The sequence below is a fragment of the Lycium ferocissimum genome, chromosome 9 (genome assembly GCF_029784015.1).
Source record: "Lycium ferocissimum isolate CSIRO_LF1 chromosome 9, AGI_CSIRO_Lferr_CH_V1, whole genome shotgun sequence".
NCBI classification, from domain to species: Eukaryota; Viridiplantae; Streptophyta; class Magnoliopsida; order Solanales; family Solanaceae; genus Lycium; species Lycium ferocissimum.
The window spans coordinates 24,508,826-24,515,158 of NC_081350.1; the positions used below are offsets into that span (position 1 = coordinate 24,508,826).

Here is a 6,333-nt window from a genome sequence, read left to right on the forward strand (position 1 = left end):
TTGGTAATAATACTAGATTAAATATTTTTTAGTATTCTAATACTAACATATATGAATTTTATATGTAACTATATACTTCGGTATGGTATTCGGTATTTCAGTATATTATTTATAAATACCAAACTTTTTAAAAATGCATACCAAATACCATAATACCAAAACCATGGTATAAAAAAATTCGATTTCGGTATGGTAATCGGTATATATCATACCATGCTCACCCCTAGTTTTAAGATTCTTTAAAGTTCACAAATAATTAAAGAATAAATTATGATTTGCAGAATTCATAAAACACAAAAGAAAATATCCTAAATAAATAGGTAAAATTAATTTTTTTATATTCATAATATTTAGGTTAAAAAAAATATCATAAAAAAATAAAAATAAGAGAGGCAAGTAAACCACAGAAGAAGAAAGTGTTACAAAATCAAACTTGGGGGAGATTTATGTAATTATTTCTTTAATTTTTTGGATATAATGACTCTATAGGTAAAGTAGTCTAACTTTGAATGACATTTTTTATCCAAAACAAACATAAGTGACTTTATTAGTGAGACATCTGCTGTAGTTTAATGATCTTTTAACTTATTCACTGTTTTCATACTATTATTTGGACTAGTCATTTTAAGGCTGATTAAGTTATAAAATATCATACATTAGATTATATTATTCAGTGATTAGATCATGTTTCATTATACATACGCCGTTTTATTTCACTGAAGAATTTTGACATCACCAAATGAAATTAAGCCCAGAATAAAAAAAAATGAGATTGATGACAGAAATTTGCATGGAGGCAAATATTTATTTCAGATCTAGCAACAACTAGAAAGACACTCAGCAGTGTAGCTGATATTTTTCATAGAAATAAAAATAAAACCAAACACTGCAGTTTAATTTTGGCACCATAGCCACCACACCAGGACCTAACACTCCACAAGCTTGATCTCCGCACTGTCAATGGGGATACCTTCGCCACCTTTCTTTGAAACCACAGTTATCGCAATAGTGTCTTCATCTTCCAGGCCATTGTCCTCCAACAGTTCAGTGATGGCCAGCTGGAAAGTAACACTCGTAACATGAGTCGTATTATCTCCATGAACATGTCGCAAGCTAGTATAGCTCCCTGCAAACTCTGCCTTGTCAAGCTCATCGGCATTCACAGTCTTGTCCACGTTGAGGAACACATCGAACCTTGTTTGCTTGCTATCATCATACTGTATCTTATTGAATGTCAGCATCTCCTCCTGTGAAGTCCTTGATGAAGCTGGCCTATTGATGGAAAAAGAAATGGCTCTGTCCAGCTTCGCGAGTGGGAATACCTTGCTGGCTGGTGGAAGTGAACCTGTATTCACTTTCCCTGTTGTAGTCTTTCTTATTGGCTTAAAGTTACGCCATGGGGTGGGCATTGGCGCGTAATCATAACCCATCTTTTTAGTGTCCAAACAGTCTCGGACTTTCACACGGAAAGGGTTGCGATTTTCATCGTAGAAAATGAACTCTGAGTTTAACCAATCTTTGTCAGATCCCTTCTTTTGCCTTCTGTTTGTTTCCACTCGGACCACATCCGGTCCACATTAGCATGGTGGCAATAGAAAACCGGGTCTAAACCAGCTGAGTTGAAATTACCCATATTCTCTGTCACGACCCGACTAGGGGCCATGACGGGTACCCGGGGCTAACCACCGAGCACCGCTCATACTACTATTCATCATACCCATCCCGCGTTCATTCATTATTCTCATGCCTCTATTCATAGGGAAACCATTTTCACTTTGAAACATAATCACCTTTATATACATAAGCCCTTCGGCTATCAAAACAATATATATACATACGAGGAGAAACCGTGAGACCATACTACCCACACATATGTATCTACGAGCCTCTACTAGAGTACTAGACATATGGACTGGACAGGACCCCGTCATACCCAAATATATACACAAAAGAATATATCAAAAGGTGGCACCTCCGGAGTAATAAGGTGCTCCCGTAAGCTACTGATAAGACTCCTAAGAATCCGGTCCGTCTCCCTGTCTACCTGTGGGCATGAACACAGCGTCCATAAAAGAAAGGACGTCAGTACGAGCGATGTACTGAGTATGTATGGCATGTATAACAACATAATGACAAAAAATATAGGAAATATGGGATAAAGGGAAAACCTGTGACATATGGCCTCTTCAGGCGAAATCATGCATATTAACTTTCCTTTAGCATCTTTCGTACGTGCACTTATATATATATATATATATCATCATACATCAACATATATATACATACATATGTCCATATATAGCCGCGGAACGTGCGGCACGATCCATTTATCCACAAATTCCGCGTCCGGGCATCCCGCGTCCGGGATGGTATAATCATATCAGATACCAACTGATCAGGTGGTTATGCGTCTATAGCGCTCTAGCCCTTTTCCCCTTTATCCCCTGTATTCATGCTCACATATCCATATACATCATAGAAATATAATCAATTAGCAAATGATCATGCGTCTATAGCGCCTTCCCCTTCCCCATATCTCATATATATACATATATGTACTCATATGTCCCTTTACCTATATATGTACACATATCCCGTACTATAGAAACATATATGAGTATTCTGGCAAGAGTTATAACTTTATCGGAGTGACATAAGGTCGGTAGCCTCCGATTCCATTATGGAGTAGTCTAGATCATCATGTCTCACCTTAAAGAACTAACATCATAAGGTGAGACTAGCATAAAAGAATATCGTCGAGGAATCGTGTAAGAATCATTGGCTTTACAACAATATCATATCACAAGCTTTAGGATCTTGAGAAATGAAATCATCACTATTGTCATCATTATCATAAAACATATCTATCTCTTTCTCATAAGAACTATCAAGAATCTTTATCTTTCAACATTTTGGAATACAAGAAGATCATGGAAACATATATAGGAAAACATTCTATAGGAGTCATGCCTTTGAAAGAAAGGGACTAGCCTTACATACCTTGTCTCCTTAGTATACGGATCCCTCGAGTCCTCGTGCATTCTATAAATGATTATCTACATTAAACGAAGTATCTGTATCAACGACGGGTTCATAACTTTTAAGAGAACTCATTTAGACATTTTGTCGAACATTTCATGTGCATGAGATTCATGTAGCTTGTTTCCCTCGGTTCTATACTAGTTCCCTACCCATCTTCACAACTCACTTAGCAATCCAACAACTTCATATTACAACTTTATTTGTTCAAACCAGCCCAACAACATCACAACCATACCAAGTCTAGAACAATTCATACTCAAGTATAGATAAGAACAAGTTCTAGCACAACTTAAACCTTACTTTCACAATTTCTCCTTCACCCAAGTTATATAAATGCCAAATAATACTATAAACATGAAGATGGAGTGATAATCTTACCTTCAATCACAAGGATCGCCTTAAACTCGAAATTCCTCCACCTCCAAGAATTCTCCAAATTCAACACCACAAGAGGAAGAACAATCTAATGATGGTCATGGAATTCTTCATGTTAGTATCACTTGGTTTGCCCTTGATTTTGCTCTTAGATCATAAGAGAACTTGTTGAGAGAGTTTCTAGAGATTTCTAGGTCCAAAAATGGTAAAATAATGAGTTAGGGTCGAATTTGGGCTATTTATAGTGGTCCGTGTTCGACCAACACAACATGCGCGAGCTTTGCTAAACGCATGTCGTGTCACGTACCTTGCGTAATCACAAAATTTCTTTGTCGCACTTTGTCGCGCAACCGCGTGGCCGCAAAGCGCGCTTTCTCGCCGTACGTTGCGCCACAAAGTGCGCTGAATGTGACATTTTACCAAACTTCCACCGAAACTTAACTCCGATGATCCGACGAGTCTTAAATCTTCCCGAGGCTTACTAAACATGGTTTTACTCCATTATATACTCAAGATGGACATATCTATCCCCATGACCTCGAAAAAAAAAAATTCCTACTTCCCAAGGCTAGGACAATTAGCATTTGGCGAAACTCAACGTATGAAAAATGCGAGGTGTAACACACCATGTGGCTGCCTAGGGTTGTCACCGGTCCAGATGTGTATGGGAGTATGAGGAATGTTTTCAATAGTTCCCATCCCTGGACTTGGATCAGCTCCTAGAGGGTAAGGCTGACCAAAGAAAGCAACGGGAATGGAGCATTAATTATCATTTGACGGTACATTAGAGTTAAGTTATTAGTCATCGTTTGGAGTTGAGTTGTTTGGACCTTATCACCGAAATGACCAAGATCGACTATGGTTCCATTGCAGTGACTCTGGTTACGTTTCTCGAGGTTCCGGTTTCGAACCCCTGCTTAGTCAAAAAAAAAATCGCAAGGTAAGATTTTTGCAAAAAGTCTGTCGTCTCGGGCATAGGTTCTATGTAACTTCACTCGAATAGGCATAGATTCCTAGAAACCTATACCTTGCGAAATTATTATTATTATTGTTTACTCTGTTGGGTTTCGAACCCAAAACCTCCAGATATTTTCAGCCACCTTTTTAAGCGAAGGACAAAAATTAAAGGCCAGCGAATTGAGGGGCAAAAATTAAAGATCAGTCCGTATGAAGGACAATCGTGCAAATTTCCCTTAAAACTTAAAAGACAAAGATTCAGGAAAGTTTCCTGGAAGGCGTTGTATATCATTATGCGACTTCACGTGATTGTCTCATCTAAATGTTTATTAAGTATTTAGTTATATTATGTGTCAACATTTTTCCTCACGTTTGCGTCTGATTTTTTTCATGAGCCAAATACGTGAACCCAGACCTCTTGTTTGTTGTAATATTTCTATTGTTTCAGTTTACGTGACACATTACCTTTTTAGTATGTCAAAAAATAAAGTCATTTTTCTATATTTAGAAATAATTTAACTTTAATAGTCTCATTTTAACCTTTATTAGATGATTTATAGCCACACTAATCACTTTATAAGGCTTGTTTTAGATCAAAAATTTCAAAGTATTCATTTTTTTCTTAAACTTGGCGCATATATGGGATAAGAGTATCGTACAAGATAATAAATTATGTGACCATCTAATCAAAAACCTTAAATTATTAGAAGAGCACATTTTTAATTATCTAATTGTATTATGTCTCAATAACAAGGATTGGCTAGGTAGTTCCTTCTTGTTATATGACGAAAACCGCACCCTTCTGAAAGTGACGGACCAAGATTGCATAAACAATAAGAAATTAGGGTCCTATTTGCATAAACAATTAGACAAACATTATGTATTACTCTCTTTTCTGTTTTAGTTGTTTGTCTAATTGTCTTTCTAAGTTTGTGTATTTTAATTAAAAAAATAAAGTTCTGTTGCATATATACTCCTCAATTACTAATGTTATAGAAAGTAATTTTGAGTAACCTATAAACATGAGTATCTAGCTAATTTTTTTTTTTTTTTTGGTGAATGAAGAAACTTTTATAGACTGAAACGAAATGCAGGAAAGTAACAACATTGTTTGTGCTAGTTACATGGAAAGGATCTTAACGATGACCTTCCTAAATAGTCATTAGTTAATAGCCGAATAAACATAGGGTAATCCCAAAAGGTTGGTTCTCCTAATTGTCAGTATTCAGTCCAAACTTTGCGAGTTCATGCACCACCTTGTTGGCTTCCCGAAAGATGTGCTGAACTGCTGCATTCTCCATGGCATTTAGGAGGAATGTGCAGTCATCAAGAGTATTTGTCTGAGCTATAATAAGTGTTCTCCTGTTTAAGTGTTCTGCTAATACTTGATTATCGACTTCCACTATGAGTGGAAATAGATTTTTAGTGTAAGCCAGCTCCAGGCCCTGCAATAGCGCTTGGATTTCTACATGAAGGGCTGATTGGGCCATGATACGTGTTGCGAATCCTTGCAACCAATGTCCTGCTGTATTTCTAATAATGCCTCCTGCGCCACTTTTGTTTGTGTTACTGTGGTAAGCCCCATCAGTATTTAATTTGTACCAGTTCATGGGTGTTTTTTCCCAACAAATAGCCGAGGTGACTCTATTATTATAAGTAGATTATGAGTTATTGCTATGGGTTAGGTGGTAGTATTCTAGGACATGGTCTCAGAGTTTATCAATGTTTGTGGTATTATGAGTATTTTGGAATAAGTTGCTATTTTGATTTAGCCAGATGTGCCATAAGGCCATGGGAATGAGTGTCCTTAAAGGCATTCTATATTGTTGTGGTAGAGTGATGTATTGGCTTGAGATGCAGTGGGCATGGATCCAAGGTATGAAATTTATTCCATTCGGTGTGGCTATCCCAAGAATTTGCCATAGGTCGACGTTTTGGGGGAAAAAAAAATATGTTTGC

The 6,333-nt window shown here is 36.9% G+C and overlaps 1 pseudogene; it reads right to left on the bottom strand.

The window, feature by feature from the left end:
- Positions 1 to 772: 772 nt before the first annotated feature.
- On the bottom strand, positions 773 to 1,652 carry LOC132029981 (catechol oxidase B, chloroplastic-like; annotated as a pseudogene).
- Between the last annotated feature and the right edge of the window lie 4,681 nt (positions 1,653 to 6,333).